This window comes from Halictus rubicundus, chromosome 2 (assembly GCF_050948215.1).
Source record: "Halictus rubicundus isolate RS-2024b chromosome 2, iyHalRubi1_principal, whole genome shotgun sequence".
Lineage (NCBI taxonomy): Eukaryota > Metazoa > Arthropoda > Insecta > Hymenoptera > Halictidae > Halictus > Halictus rubicundus.
In genome coordinates, this window is record NC_135150.1 from 5791452 (window position 1) to 5813349 (window position 21898).

The 21898-nt window shown below is 33.2% G+C and overlaps 1 protein-coding gene across 6 annotated transcripts in view; it reads left to right on the forward strand.

Moving 5' to 3' along the window:
• Positions 1-21898, forward strand: part of LOC143363778 (uncharacterized) — a 306621-nt gene that overhangs the window by 228820 nt on the left and 55903 nt on the right. The window lies entirely within an intron of this gene.

The following is a 21898-nucleotide window of genomic DNA, read 5'->3' on the forward strand; positions in this document are numbered from 1 at the left end:
TGTAATAAATTCGTTCGCATCGATACGGATTTCAAGAGGTGTTACTTCCAATTGCTTTTTATGTTAGCTGCTATTAAAAATCACAGGATTTAAGGACAGTCTGGAAGTAATTCGTCATTAGTATCAACCAGTCCTTTCTTTAGCGTTGGCAGAATGAAGTACATACATGGGTAATATAGTATACTTTTAGAGATATTAGGTGTAGAAATAAATTCTTTTAGATTTTGAGGCGAAGTTGCAAAGAATTTTTGCTAACTTCCTGGTCCATCGTGTGTATACAATTGCGATAAAAGCATGTTACGTATGAAATAATAAATGTGTTAGAGCAACGATGGGCACGGTAGAGGCCCCTCAAACGCCTACTTCCCCCATCAACCTCTCTTTCGTGTAGCGCGCACCTTCTTCGCGTTCGTTGGTGACTCGCGTCTTCGTTGGCCCTCCGTATGTATCGTCGTAGCAATACGCGACAGGCGAAGCGCGTCCTTTCTCCATGGTAACGGTGCTTACTGGAAGGGGACAGTTGCCGCTATGGTGGGGACGGTATTGTCTCAATTGACACAAAAATGCCCATCCCTGCTTTAGGGACACGTTCGGACGTCATCAACTGGTTTAAAATGTGTGTCTGTTAACACATTAACACCAAATGACGCGTATATGACTTTTTAGATTCTTCACACTTCTGTCTTAAAATATACCTGTAAAGCGTTACGAATGGTTCAATCTATTTTCAGATGTGTTATAATCAGTCTGCGGATCTTTATGCAATATAAAAATTGTCCAAGATAATTGTAAGAAACCGAAGTTAAGGGATTTCCTCTTATTGTCATCTTGAAAAATCAAAAGTAACATGACAAGATCTTTGGATGTTTTGATTGGCTTCTATTTTTATATTTCGTCTATTCATTTTTGTCATAAACGCATGAATTCCGCAGTCTAGTTATAATAGAAGTTTTTCAAAGGTTAGAATTGGTTTAAGAGTTATATATGAATTCTTTGAACATGTAATTTTCCCAAGTGTAACAAATTCGACCTGCATCAAAAACGACCTGAATGTGGTAAATGATGTAGTGACTTAAACAAATGATAATTAAACGGAGCGACATGAATAACTAATGAATAACTAACGTTAGGGAGAAATTTCCGACACAAGAAGATGACATCCTTTGTCGCCTTTGCTGCATTTTCTTTGCTGCAGTTTCTTCTTTTATTTTATAATCCAAGTCCGTAAGAATTTAACGAGGAATTACAATACCCGGCAGTATTTTGTTAATTATTATGATGACGGTCTAAAACTGCAAAAGAGCTGGATAATATTTCCATTTAAATATCTGTAATGGTCGTGTGAAATTAACACTTCTACTGCCATGTCAGTCGTATGTGTGTGCCCATCACTTACATATGTCCCAAGTGTTTATCAAACTTGAAAATCAATTTTTATTTCAAGGTATTCAGTAAACAAACTTCGTCAGGATTTATTCTTGTCTTTTCTTTTGTTATAGAATTTTAATACTAAATTTACCGTGATCGAATGATCTGATGAAATGAAATGAAATGAATGATGGTTTCTTATTTCACAAATTGTAAGAATGCATTCACAGAAAACGACAGAATAAATGTCCTTATTCAAGCAACCATTACAATCGAATCATGAGGAACCTAAACAGATTCAACGTTATAATTTTTATAAGGCAACACCAGTATCAGTAACTTTTACTGCTTGGTAAGTTCGACGTGTCCTCGAGACTGACTCGACATCGCATTTCGTTTCATCATCTGGTCTTACGTCGAACTCGAAACGAAATGGCGGGTTCTAATATTTTTAATTTACGATTGTTTAGATTGCGAAGATGCGTCCATGAAGTGTTGAATAAATTTAATTCTCTGGGTATACATTATTTAAAAGAAGGCAAAAAATTTGTATAGACACATTCTTGTTATTTTGATAAAGTAATGTAAAATAGTTTAATGCTCCGTTCAACCCAGTGTCAATTTTAATCGGTGTTGACGATTCCGAGAATACTTTTCATACTGCAGTAATCGTACAGATTGTTTAACACGTTAATAGAAGTACCCACATACACGAGTGTAAACGTGTTAACTTATTTATTATCTAAACACAGTTGATGACGCTGTTCGAAAATGGTCGACTAAACGCGCGACTAGCTGAAACGAAACGGCAGAAGTTGCGAAGACCACCGTAGGGTTAACGACTGAAAAGAAGACATTGAAGACATCCGAACGATTTCGTGTTACGACCCAGTAGTTCGATCGTCTAGGTAGAACCGACAGATAATCGGGCCGTGGATCGAGTTTGTAGGATGAGCATATAGCGTTTTCGATTCGTTGGATGCGTCGAACGCGATCGGCTATCTGTTGCTCGGGCCGCGTGTGGGTGCTTGCACGTGGGTGGACGCGGCTCGGCACCGGTGCATCGGGTACATCGTCGAGTCTCACCTTATAAGAAGCAACAGCCGACGGAGCCGCACGAACCGGTGCTCGGCCGTTCTCGTCCCCGTCGACGAGACTGTCGGATCGTCCGAGACCGGAGCCGGAGACGATCGCCGCGTGTGTGCTCAGTAGCTCGTTTACCTTTCACGGGGAACGTCGATGGTTCAGTTTTCGCTCGGCTCTCGCAGCCACGCGCTCTTTGACGTTTCGAAACAGTCGGTCCGTGCGTTGCCAAGTGGTTGTGATCGATTCTTCCTCTTGGTTCCTCCCGTCCCTTTTCAATAGAGAATTCTAGCGCGACAAGTGTGTTTTTAGGCAATATTTCTGTAAAAAATCAGTCAAAGTTGCTCACCTTGGTCGCCCATTTTCTCAGCTCATTTGTCATTTCTTTTCTTGCTACACTCAACCCTCTCGTAACACGATACTCTGAAAACACGGTTTCGATATAGTACAGTGCAATAATTTCGGCAGTCCTCTTGTAACACACTATGCTTATAACCCGGTTTCCATGTAGCACGACTTAGTGGATTTGTTACAATTCTCCGTATTTTGTATTACCGCCAAGTTTCGTTTAATACGGAACAATTTAAAGAAATCGATTTTTGGGACCTGTTACACTAGAATATGCCCTGAACTTGAAACCCACTGTCAAGGTGATCGGAGTGTGCAATTGATTTTTGGAAACGAGGCGTTTAGATTGGTGCATACGAAATGTCATTTTATCAATTGAATACATAATCATTAGACTATATAGATCTTCATGCAAATTTTTACTTTCACATATCTTTTTATAAGGATAAGACTAATGGAAAAATTTCTTTCAATAATCAGAATTCATGTGCTATTAACACTAAACCCACCACGGTCAAATGACCGGTTTTATATTTTGCAATTATTGAAATTGTAAAGATTCATTTATGGAAATTAATGGAATACTTATTTTGTCCAAGTATCTGCTTATATTGTAAATTACGGACATTCACAATAAATTTAGTGTTGCCATTTTTACAAGGTGACGTTTACCAAATACTTGTACTGCTGGGTAGGTTTAGTGTTAATGCATGAAAACATGCACGCTTCAATCAAATTATGCACATAAATGCATAAGAAAGAGCTGCAGTTTGTTAATCGCGTTGTCGTCCATAAGTACTCGAACGTCTTGAAATTTAAATAATTCAATCATTTTTCGATAAAATTTTTATTAACTTCAATAATTTTTGATCGTCGTTTGATCAAATTTGATTAATAGTTTATATTATTCGAAATAAATTAATTGAGCGTAATGTGTCAAACTCTTACCACCAAATGATGTAACAATGTTTTTGTCGTTTATATAGGTATATGTAAATGTCTAACCTGATCACAAATGCACGTGTGAAATATATATTGCTAATGACGAAAGAACTAGCGGAAGATAAGTCGTCTGGAACTGGATTCAGTGACATCGCTTCCGTGTGCACTTCATATTCGCTGTAGAAATTCAACACTAACGAATCTCACTTGTCTTGTTCGATGAGATCATAATGTTTGGAAAATAATCTCAAATATATAAGTGTCCGAATACTTTTTGAATATTGGTGTAGTTAATGGATTCGATTTGTTTGTAGATTCTGAAAGTAAAAACGAGTCGAAACAGAGAACACAGTATCTCCGTTTGAAGTATCACGTTCGAAGAAATTATGTTTGAAAATACGTATTTTTGTAGATACTATAACATACATGCTCGTTGTATTTTAAAATTCGATTCTTTTGCAATCCTGGTCTCAAATGAAAAAAATTGTATCCATCTTTCTAACTTGTTTTTGTGTGTAGAATAATTTCCGACATTATCATGCCATTTGATTTGCAACACCTTCAGCTATTGACAATTTAGTCACAGTTTCTGACAATAATGTGTGAGAACTGTGCGAATAAGTACGTTCACGGCGAAAAGATTGTTCCCTGGTGCTCTCCAGAAAGTCATTGTTCTTATGCTAGTTCAAGCTCAGTTGCTCGGACAATGAACGTGTTAATTGTATTCCAAACACCTACTACACACTATTTACATCCATTGGGAAGAAATTTATTCGTGTGAAGGACAAGCCTGCCTTTACGAAATATCTCGTAGGCGGTGTTCCGTGACAGATCGCGTCTGCTACGAATTAACCGATACTAAACAGACAACAGTTTCACAAAAATTTTAAGGAAATTTCTTTCGCATATTATTGGCTGCTCCATATTTAATACTAAACCTACCACAGCGCCGGTCAAATGATCGGTTTCATATATTTTATTCTCAAACCATTCAAATTATAATTTTAATGGGAAATTATTCAATTAATTTTTTTATCGAAGCACGTAATAATGAGTAAAAATTGCGTGAAATTTAAATAAATTTATCTCGTTATTTTTATAAAGCAACACGTGTCTACACAAGCAACTGTGTCTACAATAATTGTACTTATTTTTAAAGCATAATGAATATGAAAAAAGGGATATATAACATATATATTAACTGACTTTCGAGAAAAAATTGTAATATTTCTATTTTAATATTCACTATGCTTTAAAAATAAGTATAATTGATATGGGCACAGTAATTGGCACCCCCACAGTAATCGGGTCCCTTATCCTAATAGGTTTCCGGGTAGTGAAGTGTGTTAAATATATTAAAATCTAAAGTATAGTAATTAGATTCTTGAGTGTTTAAAGAATCGTGAACGAAATCAAATGTTCGCTTACTCCGATCACTAATATAGACACAATTCTAGTAAAATTCTACCAAAAACGACTCGGAGATTTTAGAAAGCTGCTTTTTGGGAATACTTTCAGTGGAACAATTTCATGTGATTTTTAATTACAACCTTTTAGTGGCTCGTTCGTAATTGGTGTTGGGGACTTTGGAATACACGTTCGGATCTCGATCGGGCAACTCGAAACGGTTTAATTGGTTGACATAATAAGTGGAAAAACAACGGGGCAGATTAACGCCGGAAATTAGAGAACAGTTAATCGACTCGCGAGGAGCGAGCTGATTGTAGATCGCGATGATCTCAAAACCGGAGCGCAGCAAAGATCCACCGGATACCTGTTGCGCGTACCAGGAGATTATCGGGGAGGATCTGCCGGATGACGCCTGTACGTACGTTTCCGTATGTGTTGAACCCTCCACCCGTAAATCCTTGTTTCACTTGTTGACCAGGGGTCAATCGTTATCTGAAAAAACGTGCATTCAAGCAATCGTTCCAATAAAACCTTAACTTGTCCGATCACAGGAATGAACGGAGTTTTATTCTAGCAAAAGAATTACTCGAATAATGTTTACAATTTCATTTTAATAAGAGAATTATTTAAATAATTTTTAGAATTTTATTCTATTACAAAAGAATTACTAAAATAAGTTTTAGATTTTTATTCTAGTAAGAAAATTATTTGAATTATTTTTAGTAAGTGATTTTATTGTAATCCTCATAAAGTTATTCTGATCAGAGGACCATTCCCACACGTTTTGTTTGGAATTGTAAATTACCTAAAAAATTAAATAATAAATATTTCGACAATGCCAATATACGTTGCTCGGTTCATACTTAATAAACTTCTCTTCTACAATATTTAGAAAGCATATGCTAATGAGAAAGTAGTTGAACTATTCTTTGATTTAATGAAACCGTGTATGCTTGAGAAACTCCATATATTTGAATACAGATGATCATTTGTAAATGAAACAGCATTTTAACGATGTTTCTTTTTCTGAAAGGATAATTATATGTGACCCTCATTGTAATCGTTCCCTAACTTCACCTCTATTTCAATTTAAGATTCTCGAAGTCCGTAAATGATTTCATACATTCCTCATAAATATTTAAAGAAGACCTCATAGTTCTTAGAATTTTAAAATTACAATTTAAATGATAAATAATATTTCTATTTCTAACAAGTTACTGTAAAGTTTAGAATCCTGCCTCCCGTAGTCTATTCAGGAAGAATATTGAAACCTTATTATTCTTAAAAAGTTTAAAATTACAGTTTACATGATAAATAATGTAGTATTTCTATTTTTGACAAATCACTGTAAAGTTTAGATTCCAGTCTCGTGCCGTCTATTTAAAAATATTATTTAAACCTCGTAATTTTTATGATTTAAAAATTACAATTAAAATGATAATTAACGCAGTGTTTCTACATTTGAAAAATTACTGTAAAATTTAAATTCCTGCCTCGTGTAGTCTATTCAAAAAGAAGCTTCTCGCTTGCTCGCACAGCGTGTTGCTTCAGGTTTCTTCATAGCGGGCGATGATCGTTCACTGTCTGACATCATCCCGGAAGATAGCCCGGTATTCTTCTCGAGCAGCGTCCCGTTACCTGTCAAATCCATGTATCTTTCGCTGATAATAGATCGCTCCGAATCCAGCTACTGTATCTCGGTCCATTGAAAATTATTCCTACTTTTATTGTCCAACATCAACAGGATACTTGACCGAGTAAAAGCTGGCCGGAGAGGCCGGAGTGCACGCGCCTGTACACGTACAACGAACTAAAACGACGTAAAATGAAAATTGCATGATGCGAGCGCTTTGAATAACATTTATCGATCAGCTTCTGTGTTCACTGCCGACGGAATCGAGCACGCCGCTGTACTAAATCCGGATATCGGCTTACACTCTGCATGCAAAACGACTGTTTCTGTTATTTTATGCACTTTATACATTTTTGGCCAGTTTGAAGAAACGGTAATTTATTTTTCCCGATAACATTAAATCAATAAAAGCTACGGGCGTACATTGCCTTATAAAAGTGACAGCACAGAATTTATTTGGATCGTCCGTGATTTTTATTATAATAGACGCTTGAAGAAGGAAATTTATGCCGTGATTTTCTGTATCTGCGTTTTTATGGTTTCAATAACTGTAAAATATACAAGCGGTCTTTTGACAGTGGTACAGCCACTGCCAAACGCGAGGTAGTCATATGCGAGGCATTAAAAATGTACTTACGTGAACCTGAACACATACCAATGTTTGAGAAAATAAAAGGTAAAGTTATATAAGTGTTTTATCTGACCCAACGTCCCTTGCACAATAGAATGTATTTAAAATGTTACTAAATTTCCATTGTATTTTTGTTGTAATAATAATAATAATAATAATAATAATAATAATAATAATAATAATAATAATAATAATAATTCGTAAACTTCGTAAAAACGATATTTCCAATAAAATTGATGATTTAATAATGATCAAAACATCAGCATTCGTGTAAGCACGTTTGTAAATAAAAGGAAAGAATTTATTATTGTTATTATTATTGATAATTGAATATTAAAAGAGTCGCATTTTTATTAGTGCTAAAATTTTTATCAGAATGGGGCAATAACTTTGCCCACACTGACCATTCCCGTTACTTGTAATAATATGAAAAAATGGTACAAAATAGTGTTGATTCATGATACAAAGGGTAGATCTTTCCATTTAGAGAAAACAGGTGACCTTGGAATCTCCGAAACGCCATCATGGACATAAAAAGTGTCTACATCACAATATCTCCCCCTCTAGAACATGCAATTTTTCATATTATTACAAGTAACGGAAACATTCAAAGTGGACAAAGCTATTGCCCCACCCTGTGCATGTGTAGGTAAATAAACATAAAAATTGTTAAATAAGACTGTTCGATTGTAAGAAGGAATATGTTGACGCGTGAGCAAGTTAGAGAATTGGTTGAAAGCAGACCTTTCGGTGGATGCTCACTTCACACGCAGAATTAACGGCGAATGAATAGTTGAAGGGGTGGATAGTGACGATAACTGTGGATTTGGTTGACTAAAACAACTGTATTTTTGTAACGAATATGAGGGACACTAACAGAACTTATACCGAAGATGGCGAGTGAGAAGTAGTGTACAATATTTCGGACGGCGCGTTAGAAGAGAGATGTTATCGCTTTGCCGGTTTTCGAGAGTCTGTCTTCTCTAGTCTGCATACGAACCGAGCGTTTGCGGGGGGTTGCTTTCTCGAAGTCTGATTGGTGGAATATCCGTTTTTGGAAGACGCTCCTTGTGGGGGTGGACTAACGCTGGGAATTCCCCGGTTCGTCAGCGCAGGTAGTCGACGGTTACGGCAATGACAATTTTGAATGTTCCGAAGTTTATTGCAACGTCATAAAATGCCCAACCGTTTTTTCGGCAGACGCATTTCCGAAGGTGGCACAAATTACGGTTTTTATGACGTTGTACTAGTAATTGTATTGCACCCCTGGTTATTTTAACTGCTAAGTTTGGGCCACGCTACCCAAAGGTATGCTGCACGGCGAGGCAGGCTATACGATATTTTATTGTTTTTTGTCGGTGTATAATTTAATGGTCACTGTTGTTACGCAACTGACATAACTGAAACAGTGACAATTCTTAATTGAAATTAAGTGGTAGGCTAAAGATCACATAAAATAATAATAATAATAAATAGTAAATATAAAAAAATTAAAAAATAATATAATACAACAATAATAATAATAATAATAAAAAATATAAAATAATTATTCTAAAAATAATAATAAAAATGGTAATTTTTAATTACAAACAATTCATTAAATTGGGTGCAAGTCATTATTTTACTAATTTCGTGTACTTCCATTTAACATTAAGTAATAAAATTAAAAAAAACTATTAAAAATGCAAATTTCAGTTTTCTTCTATTTTGGAAGGGTAATTAATTTTTACCAGTTAAGAGGTCTGGAAGAAAACTACGCCTTCATAAATCTTTGCGAAAACTTTCATTGAGTTTTGCATACATACATTAATCGGAAGCGCAATAATCCGCTGTCGATTAATTATTATTAGCTGACGTTCATGCAGATTTACTCCTTTCGTAGAAACAATTTCTCTTCCGAAGAGAAATTCATTTTCCTTCTGAGAGATAAATAGAGTAAAGAAAATATAATACAAGTAGAAATTGGTCTCTGTTGTGTTCCTTATTTTGTTTTATTTTGTAAATTTGAATTTACTGTAAACACAATGAACTTCGTCTTCGATGACCTACAATGGCTCGCTGATTTCTTCACGTATAAGCAGAAAAAAGAAGTTAAAGAGTTTATCTTATCGGTCATCTACCGTGTAAGAGAGTGTATAGTTGAAATTGCAGTAGAATTCTGGCAACTAGACGCCGGATCCTTATGCGAAATAAAAAGTTTGTGAGTCAATTGCAAGACGCAGGAGCTGAATATAAATTTCTATTTTTCACTAACAATTTTAATGTAGTGAAAATAATATATTAATACTCTGAAAGTCTCTATGTTCTGTTAAATTTTGTCTACTACATTTTATACATAGTAACATCATTGTTTTACATGCACGTATATATGTAAAAAATTGTCATTCAGGTGTCTTAAACAGTATAAAATAGCATTCGCAATAAATTGCTTTTTATTCTATACGTTGTTTGGAATTTATTTGTTTATTTCTCAAGACATCGTATGTATTATTTTCCGCTTATTACGTCGCTGTGCACGGTGCCAGAATCTAAGTTTAATTTTATAGCTTGTCTCACTTTGATATTATCGCTGTCAGAAATTAATGTCGAATTTGTACACTCAACGAATCACTTAAATCTTCAAAACAAGTCAACCCTTTAATTATAAATTCTATTTAATAAATATGGATGCTCAAAATAAATATAGATATACGTCTAAATAAATATAAAACAATAAATATAAACATACAGGTTATTTAATTCGGTAAGGTTTGTAACATTGTCATCGTTCTCTGAATTTAGTATGTTGTTCATGTTGTTTGAAAAATTTGACATTATTCTTTCGGCAAAAGTATTATTTATATATTACGAGTAATTGGATTCTTCCGGTAAATATTTATCTACGATTAATATGTTTTTTTCTTACGATGTAATTATTAACGACAGTGCAGTTCTTGCGAGCTTGGCCATGGAATGAGTCGTAAACCGAAAGGTCAAGTTTTTCAAGGAGAGTGGAAAAAATTAGAATTATTATCACTTTTTACTAGCTAATTGTATACTCGATAAATCAGGTTTTACTCGTTCCAAATGAGTAGCACATTTTTTCAGACTACAGAGGGCACGAACTCCTTCGTTCAGAATACTTGAGGTGCGTTTAGTGACTACGAGAAAGAAGCCAAAATTAGGATTTTCTTGCTTCTGCTACTTCTGATCGACGCATAAAAGCAGTGAGAGACATCAATGACTAAAAACGTAATGAAAAGTAAAGTGGGTCGAGTGACCTCCCAGTTCAAAGTCATCGGCGTGCCAAACTATATTAATAGTAACGCAAGTGCGGATTTGTAGTTACTCCATCTACGAACAGTGAAAGCAATTAAACAATTGAAGCAAAATAACATTTACGCAGAGGTAGTGATAATACATAATATCGTTCACTCTAAAGAAAAGCGACACAACTCAAAATATATTTATAAAAAAAGTTATAATAGTAAATATATAAATTGTGATGTACTTTATAACTAATGTACATACATGACAAAAAAAATTGGCAATTTTAGGTAATTTTCAAATGGCTCTACTGTAAAATTTCTTTTTTTTTCTTTTTGATTTATGTCACTTTTCGTATGAATAAACGATTTGTGAATACCTGAATACATATTAATATTCAAGAATATGATACGAAAAGTGACATAACTGTTTTATCTAACCTCATACACCTTGAACAGTAGAATATTATACTTAGAATGTTAATAACTTTATATATTGTTATTTCATTGTAGTGATATATAAGAGTACCATAAATTTAGTAATACATTGCATACATTTTTACTAAATGCCATGCAAATGGATTAATGTGCGATAATAATGTGAAAAACAGAAGTTTTTTCTTCGTATGATTCTTATATATTAAAAGATAGTTTTTGTGTCATAATTATGGAGAAAATTTGTTGTTCAATTACGTTACAAATTTAATGGCAATTAAGAATTCAACCAACAATTTTTAAAGAGATGCTATTCGACGTGTGTTACATCAATATACATTAAAAAAGGAATTGGATTTTTTCCTAAATAGTGTTAAATTAAAATTGTGTAATAACAAAATCCAGTACATATAAAAAATGACCTACATGATCCAAGTAGTAATAGACATACTTTTGTAATTTAAGGGCCCGGGATAGTCACGTGACTTTGTAATTAATAATTTCCATTCACAGCCTTCAGACTTAAGATTCGTCTTGGTCTTGATCCGACGGGTCTTAAGGTTATTTGAAAGTTGCACTAATAGAAATGACTCAATAGATATTTTTCCATCTTTCTTCCATTTTGTGACAGAGTGATGCACAAAATGTTTGTGATATTATTAAAAATGTAGAATGAGATGAGTTTTCATTTTTTTGATAACACTGAATCAAAGTGAAAATAATTCTAATAACACAATACAGAATTGTAGAGTACAACGACATTTATTTCCCTGTCTTATCTTTTATATTTTATCGTTTCGTTCGTAGAACGACATAGAAAAACGTGAATAATTTGATTTATTTACAGATTGTATTAGGTGTACAAAAAATTCATAACCTCTTTCAAACGATCAAAATGCAGTCTACTATCGAAAATAATCTCCATCACTTTCTGTGTATTTACCCCATGTTATAAATATCTACTGACTCTCTTCAATTCAGATAAAAGATTTAAATTTATAATAAAATTACTATTAACTGTTTGCGAGGGCTACAAATTAGTTTGTACACCCATTACATTTTGGAAAATTTTCCTTCGTACAGCGGGACAGATAATATTGATTGAACACTACTTGTTATTGAACATATATGCTTAAAGTTACATGTGAAAAATGAGAGAATGCAAAACACAATGAACGCTTTCACCTTCTGGCAAGATGAATTTCCGTCGCATGAAAAAGTTCGAGATAAAACCAGAGTTGGGTTAGATAAACCTGAGTTAGATAAAAAATTATTTAAATAACGATTCGAATAAAAGATACTTTATCTTTATTCGTTATTCGAAATTTTTATTTAGATAAATATTTTGCCCAACTCTGGATAAAATTATCTGCCGAACGATCTGTCAATGATCTTCACTCCCGTTAGGAGTCAGTTAGCAGTCAGTTGTATAATAGAAATCTCGGAAGAAAGATTGTCCAGCCTCGTGACCGTTCTTCCGCGATCCGCGATCCGTACGATAGAAACTTTAGAACGCAGTTGATTAACGAGCTTGCATTCATTCTCGCGTTAACGTGTTGACCTGCTTCGACGTCGCTTTCATAACACTTCTGTGTGTGTGGGAATTAACGGACGGTCCCGTAAAACTTGCCCGCTTAATTGCAATTATTAACTTTGAAACGGATCAAACTGGACAGACAATCGCATCACCGCGAAAACGATGAACGCGCTTGGCGAACTCTTATCCAATTAACGGTTATGTAAATTCTTTTCCTTATTGTATTACGTCGCGCGTAAACGAAAATTAATGCTTCGGCGACCAGATGCTTTTCGGAGCAGGAATTTTTTTCTCACTTAACATTTTGGTACCGAAAAATAGTTATAATTTGAAAATATTATATCCGTATTTATTAATTCTAATAAATAGAAATTAATTATTAATTCCACAACTTTTTCAAAGTATTTGTTTCAAATTTAATATTAGCCATATTTCAACTACCAACAAACTTAAAATTATATGTATTTACATCAAAAGAAATGTAAGCATTTATATTTTTGAATGTACATATTTAAAAATATCTACATGTAGGGTACATGTATAAATATTATAAATATTTTTATTTACTTCGCTTATTTTACTGGGCATAGTTTGCAATGTTTAATTTTTCATGTATTGATTGTAGAAAAAGTATAGAGAATGTGCTTTTTAAATTAATTTTAAATAGTAATTGACGATTTACTTTGCCGATTTTACCATTGTAATATTAAATAGAGAACTTCTATTTTGTAATATTACTTTTTAATAGGGAAATATTTTTAAATGGTGGATCTTCATAGATTTGCAGAATATTAGTGTTTGAAACCGTAATGGAACATTAATAGTATTTCATTCCGCATCTTCTTACTCTTAATTCACTATAACAGTTCCTAAAAAAATTAAATTTTTTTTCCCTTAAATTTAAAGAAAATTGTACGTACATTATACTGATTAAAATTTTGTAGAAAATGTTTGTGTACAATCCTGTTGCACATTTTATTTTATATAAAAAATATATTGTTTCAATATCAGCTAAAATTAATAGAATTAAAAACCCATAAATACCCGTAAAACTAATTATTAAATTGAACGTATCGGAAGTGTTATCGCGTAACGCGATATAAGACACCACGCATAAGTTGTGGTGTACATGATTTTCGAAATCTTTTTACGGTGCTCGTTAATTAATCATTAAGACCGCGTATGTATTCGCAGCACGAACTCACGATAACTTGTTCGTTCATACTTATTTTCCAACGTGATAAATGTTAGACGTAGGTACTCGGAGAAAGTAGTAATAATATATTGGCGTGGACGATCGTGATTTGCTCGATGAGAAGATGATAATAAATTAAATTACCGTTTCTGTTAATAGGCACCTAGTAACGTGGCGCGAGCTATTGTAAAACCGGTGTGAGCGTCCGATCCTCAGGAATTTGTTGCAACGGATAGCTTTTCATCGTTTAATAGAATTTATGAAAATGATTCCACTGACATTTACATATTACAGTAACACAATTTTCTGTATTTTCCTCCTGAATTGTTTTCCATGATTACCAATTTTTCAACGTTCTAGTAAACATAAGAAATTCCAAGAGTGTTCAGCTATTTGTTTAACATTTTTTATTAGAAAACCCATTGGGAATTTATAATCACAGATCATATTGTAAATGTTCTTTTGCCAGTTTTTTAAGTTCTACAAGTAACGACGATATTCATTTATATCTTCAGATTTAAAATGTTCATTGACTATTTCTTTCAATGTTTGTTACAAATACGTATCTTTATTACTATTATTATAGTAATTGGTAGTAATTATAATTAATAGTAATGGAGAATACCAGTTTTCTTGCATGTAAAATTAATGGTAAACATTACAATATCAATTTTATCAATAAAAAAAAAATTTGATCTTGAAATGCAAGGTCAAGGACCATTTTGCGGCACCTTTTGTTTTTTACAGACCTTCATCGATACGAAGATTTAGAATATGTCTATGGCAACCAGGACCAAACATTTTTTTACACCCTGTACAATTCTGTGATACAATAAATTATGTAAAGTAAATTCAACTATTTACCACAAATAAATCGGATTAAAATAATTGGAATAAACTTTATAATAATTTCGTTTTACTGTAGTGCTATCTAATTAATTTGGGAGAATAGAAGAAAGATTTTTAAATGTAAGAACCGTTTAATGTAAAAGTGTTGTGGTCAGTGCGGAAATTACGTTCTGGAGAAACCGACATTTTCTATTTAAGAAACTTCATCAGCGGAAGAGCTGAAACTGACGAAATAAAAATATCGTGACCACTTCGAAGAAAACGTCACACAAGTCCATAATCACGCCACAGTAAACCGCTATCCTTTTGCATTCGCATGGGAAACTTCTGCTGGCTATGCGTTCAGTACATGAACATGCTTGTTTATCTGTCACGTGAACTATCAATCTTTTCTCTGAAAAAATTTGGGAAGCAAATTTTTTCGTAAAGCTTCTGTAAATACAAAAAGATTTACTCCTTAAGGGGGCCGGCAGGCATTTGGCCTTGAATGTCACGCTATATTACGCTATGCCTTTTTTTCTAGACATTTTACGTCTTAAATAAGTAAGTAATCAATTAAAAATGCATACCACCGTGTTTGTACGTCTTTGCTATGTCTGTATAGAGCCCATTTTTCGATACGAACACTAAATCTCGCGAAATTAAGAGAATCTCTCAGCGGCAGCCATCTTGTGACGTCATACTTGCTTCAGAATTCGAATTTTCTGCCGAATATTACAAATTACTCCACGATGAGGTAGAAATTCGCAATTTGGGCTCTATACAGACATAAATTGGACTTTTAGGAAACACAATTGACCACTTCTAAACTGCTCATTGCAATATTGAAGCGATAGTTTGAAAAGGTTTTGACCCATGCATACGTATATGGATTTCAAACCCAGCCGGCCCCCTTAAATGTCAGAAAAACTATTATTACTTAAAACTGTTATACACAACTATTACTAACACATTGATGCAGATTAATTTTTGGTTAATTGATAATTGATAAGTGCAATGCTACACTTCTATTAATCTTTTTCGTACTGAATACGGATCCAATACAGTTCTTAACGATTTCATAAAGTATATTTCCGGACAGTCAAACATATTATTGTTTTTTTGAAATGTTTTCATCTGGGAACATTAACCCGTTCCCATTCACTGCAATAATGGTTATAAATGGCTAAACAAATAACGAAAATAATGGTTGAATAATTGGTTTCATAAACTTACTTTTATACCGTATTAATCAGTTTTCGTTGTTTAATATAACAAAAAATGTAACCTTTAATCTGTTGATAAAACCAAAAGCATTGACTCCTAACAATAAAGCAATACCTCATAGTATCGGCGAACTAAACAATATTTAAAAACATTGTTATTGGTGAAATGTTAACACATTTTTTGTGTACAATTCAGTGTTAAAACTATCGGGTGCGAAAATTGCAAACAGCAATAAAGAATAGAAGGGTGTAAAAAATGATAAAATTTCTGTTCCCATTTGAGAACATTGATTAATAAATACTAGTAATATGGAATTTATTTTTGCCATAAGGAGTTTTTCATTGGTAAAATAAAAATTGTCACATTCTAGTTTTGATGAAACTGTTCTTGAAAATGAAATTACCACAAAAATCCGCAGTCCACTCTTTCAGATTATTTTGAATAATTTAAATAAATAATAAGAATATCATATTGACAATAGTAGTCCACTAATAGTAGTACATCCACTTGAAATTGTATTGGAGTCTCTCACATAAAATGGCTGTCTTCGGGAACATTGAATGTAAATCATACGTCCGATCATAACCTGCCTGTTCTACTTGCTGTACATACTAATACACGTGAACTCAACGAATTCTTAAAACCAATTTTCTCTCTTAAATATGTACATTTTATGATCAAATACAGTAGAGTAACTAATTTTTATCAAAATCAGTTAATATATATGTTATATATCTCTTATTTATCTATTTATTATTGCTTTGAACCAAGTTTTTTAAAAATATTCATTATGCTTTAGAAATAAGTATAACTAATATAGGCACAGTAATTGGTACCCTCACAGCAATTAGGTCCCTTACCCTAGGTGCCAACAAAATGCGTACAATGGTCTAACTTAAATTTTTAGTTCAAACTAACCTGATTCAGGAGTTAAGTGATCAATGATGGTAATCGTTCGTTTAATTACATTCCGACACGTGAACGTGATAAAATTGCGGAAACTATTAGAAAAATGTTCAGTTTATTTTTCGATCAATATAGATTCCGGTTTATTGGCTGCATCTTGATGTAGGTTTGCTTGCGTTCCACGTTGAAAATAAAAAGTTTGCTGCAGGAAGAGCTGGTGTGCCTGACTACCAATTTCTGCTCTACTGAGCGTAGTCAGTCGAGCGTGATAACGTGGCACGTATGTATATTACATGTAATACGACGATACATCTTGCCACGGTGGTCGCAATTATTCCTCGCATTCTCCATCATATCCTGTAGGTCAGTGTGAAATTCATTGCTTTTCCGTTGCTGTCATTTTTCCACTCTGTCTTCGTGCTCTTCTTTTTCCTGCGCGTGACAAACGTGTTCCTGTCCTTTTATGCAAGGTTTAATAATTACAATAATTACGTTGTCATTATAATTCATCACCAGACTCCATGATTCCTTCCTGCCGCTTTTTCATCGAGAAACTCGCTTTCAATTTTTTAGCCGAATTTCAAAGAATTAATTTCATCGGCAGAGTAATAATTTAAGTGATAATTCATCAGAATTTTTTACGATTTTCAATAATCACGTACCGTAATTTTAATCATTCTTCAGCTGTAAAATATTACAGTGGCTTCAAAAAAGCATAAATTAGCATACCACTTTTTTATAAACTATATGGATACATGCAAGGGGTGGCCCATCAGTCACTTTCCCATTTAAAAGATGAATAACTTTTTTATGTTTTAATAATTTTGTTACTTGTTGTTCTATTGTAAATTATTCCGTTAGAAATATCCAAAGAAAAGATATTAAAACTCTGAAACAAAACTTTAAAAATATACATTTAAGAAAAAGTTATTCATCTTTTAAATGGGAGATATTTCTCTTCACAAACAATCAAATTATAATAAAGATTTCAAACGATATCGACGGAACATGTAATGCTATTAATTTATATTCATCAATATATTTTTAAAGAAAATATCAAAATATCAATTTTCTGTAAATAAAATCGTAGTACAAGGATTTAAGAATAGACTAGAAAACATATTTTATTCACAAATAAAAAGCTCGAATAGAGTTTCTAAAATTGTTTGAATGAAACACCGGGCACGTGATTTATTCAAACAATGCATGTAACAATGCCATGTATCGCCGAAGAGTAATGCGTCTGTCGGTAAAGTTCCAAAGGCTAGTTTATGTCTAATGTTTAATTCATTCGTTAATATTGATGACCATCGTAACGAGAATAACTCGAAGGTCTTTCGTGTTCTACAATCTAGATTTATCGTTGACGAAAATCACTATCATGACAATATATCATTTTAGAACATATGTGTACATGTCACAGTTTTATAGTTTATAGGTGGAGATTCATCTTTGTGATGAGATCTACTCCAATAATCTAATTTATTTAGGATATATAAAGTTCAAGAAGATACAATTACAATAAATAGTAAATTGTATATAATTATAATAGATTGCAAATTATATGCAATTATAATAGATTGCAAATTATATACAATTATGGTAGATCGCAAAACGCACTTTCAGCTTTCATGATCGTCTAAACTCAATAGATCAATATTTACAACTGTGTACATTGTTCACATCATTGTTATATTATAAATTTACAAATTAAATTGGTTTGAAATTACCATTCTGTCAAAAACAACGTATCTATAACGCAACTTTATATGAACAGTAATTTCTTTAACTTATGTATTTTTATAACAAAATGTACGATTAAATGTGAATGTTTGTCTTTACGCCCTTAATTGAAGATGAACACGAATGTTACAAAAACTTAGTCGCGTTTCTACGTTTTGCAGAATCTGATAGAAGTAAGACTGCAAACGAGTTTCTCTTTCTCTACAGTGCGTATAAATTTGTCTGCGCATGTGTGAATCATTTACAGTCTAATAACTTTTCTACGATTTCATTAAAAAAGAAAAACGCATCGGATTTTATAAAAGTTTCGCGGATGTTGGTGTGACAGTAAAATGTATCCTTCATGCAGCGTAATATAGAAGCGTGAAAACAAGTCGTTGTTCTATGAAAGAAACTGCGCGTCGACTTTTTCAAAGTTTCCCCGGAAAAACCGACTTTCACTTTGTCACGGGCAGTTAATAAAAAGCGGCACACGCCGGCGTGCAGTTATCAAGTGAAATCTTGGATTCCGTGCGAGCGCAAAAAGGGGACGTGTACCACCATTAAGGAGAAACAAAGGAATCCAACTTATTCCACTATTTAACGGTGGTTTCTCGTACAAACGGTCACTGTAAAAGAAAAAATTCAATACGTTCTCGAATACCGTATGGACAACTTCGCATCTCCTACAGATTTTTGTCATTTAAGACTAGGTTTGGGAATTAATGAAAAAAAAATTATTTAACAATAATCAAGATAAGATAATGAATCATCATATATTTATAACAAAAATAGGTTGGCAAAATTTAAAACGGGAGAAATATTTCAACAATAGAAGAATAACGATATAAAATTTTCAATGAATTAAAATTATTAAAGAAAAAAAAATTACATGAGAATAATAATGCAGAAAATTTTGATTGTGTATAAAATCTGCTAATTATAAGAAACAGAAGTTAAATAAAAACGTATTTCCTCTTTTAATAATTTCGATGAACTGAATACGTATGACAATATTCTTAAGTTCTTTAAATGTTGATACACTTTGATATTGAATGAGTCACATTTATCATAAATACATAAAATCCCCAGTTTAATTATAAAAAACAATATGTTATTCTCGCTTCATACAATCGAACAGATTGCTTCGCATTACTTACTAGCTGGTGTAATTCGTGAAAAAGTTTGTTTTCATTGCCTCGCTTTCATTGCGGCAATTATTGCATGATCTGTCATCGCTAATTGGATCGTGAGAGCTCTTAATCGATCGTGATCTTAAATCGAATACTCCTTTCGCCGTGGTCTATTCACTTTCCTTCGATTCTTGTTTCTATTTACGGGACTGTAATTACTCGGATGCTTCGGTCACAGTCACCGATGTACACGCAGTGCAGAAAGGAGAATGCGAACTGCTTTCACCAAATAACTTGTATCTCCCTCGCACGAAAACCTTCTGGCCAATCTCACGCATACGCGTTTAATGGGAGGGAAGTTGGATTTTAATCGAAGTAAACGACGAGTGCGTTAACACTAAATCGTTTCGAAACTTCGTGAAACTGGTTGTAGAGCTCTAATGGCAGACTATCTAACAAGGCTCATCATTTTTAGTTTTTCGTAGGGGGTTTTAATATCGCGTCGTTTATTAACGACATCCTGGAATGATATGCAATTTATATTATTTTGGCTTCGAATTTCCTGTTCGTGTTGGGAAGCTACTTTCTAATACAGTTATCGTTTTTCATAAAAAATGAAGCGATACTCACACCACAATATATTATACTACTGTTACTATATTCGATCATATGTAATTGCGAATATGATCGTTGAACGAGTTACAGTTTTATTGCGATATAAGACGACGATGTTTAGTTCGAAATAAGAAAATTTATATCCCCTCTTCTTCTTTTGAAATTGGCCGCTCGACACCGCTTAGTGCCAGAACGAGAGGGTATGTCATATTCCATCTTTTTTCAACGAAAGATGTCGCTGCACGGTCGACCATGGTCTGCCGGACAACTTTATGAGACTCATAAACTCTCGCTTCATCCGCAATACGTCGAAAGCCGCCCCGGGCCATCGTCTTATATCGAAAGTAAACAATATTTGAGCGTATATTAAATACGAAAAATAGCATTATATTCATATTGGGCACATACTACGGTATAAGAGTTAATGATATTTAAGGAAAGTATTAATGAAACGATCAATTCTTTTCTCTTTTTACCAAATAATAATTTGTTTACCATTATGTAAAAATTATTGGTAGATATAAATAATTACAATGATATACACTCGAGTTGTTTGATCGAACAATTGTTGCCAAGGACAATATAATTTTAAAAAGAGAAAGGAAGGCTAAAATGGACCAACGGAGTTTCGATGGATCTAATTTGTAAAATCGACCAACGTAATGTTATAAGATTATTTTCATAGACTTCAATAACGTTCTACATTCTATAAAAATATGATGTTTTTATGTGTTTTAAAATGTAGGAAATAGATGTTACGCGTTCGTAAATTATATCAGGAGAATTTTCAATATTTCCGTAAATAAATTTTTGTGGTTTGTATTCGTATTGTGGTATTTGTATTGTGGTTTGCAACGTTTCCCTGTAACAATATTTTCCCAAATAATCGGATTATGGTCACTTTTTCTTTATTTATTTAGAAATCTAAATCTTTAATTTATTTATGGAACACTTTAATACGAAACTATTGTAAAATAGAAGAAAATACATCAGCACTGAGATTATCGCAGTTAGCGATCATTCGATCCAAAATTGCTTGGAACGCCGGTATTCGATACTAAAACATTCCGGATGTCGTAAAGAGTGTAAAAATTGCAATAACTAATGTGCCGAGGGAAACATAAAATGCCGGGACATTTTTGTATCCGGTCGTGTGATCATTTCAAATAGTCTTGCTGGAGGAAACATTTATCAAATTCCTGACGCAGTTCCCCACATTTTGTTGGGATTTACGTATTTATTATCTGGCTACTTCATTCACGCTTAATTAATTTGGATTTCTATAATACAGTGAAAACTGTTCTTGAATTACGAATTTGAATGTTCCAATTTAAATATTTGGATTTGTATCTTCCAATCAGATCATTAAAATTTTAATATCAAATATTGAATTTTTAGCAAATTAATTTTTTTCAGCTAATTAATGTTTGAATATTTGTGAACTAGTGAATTTCATTTTGGTAATTTGGATATTTAAAATTGGATATCAGAAAAGCCTACTTTAAGAGTACATAATTTGCCGATAAAGTAGTTCAGTGGAATTGTTATTTGAGTTTTTAATAAAACAGAGAGATAGTTTTTAAAGTTGCCATGTAATGCCACGCGTTCGCGTTTTTTTTTATGAGCAACATAGTTTCAAA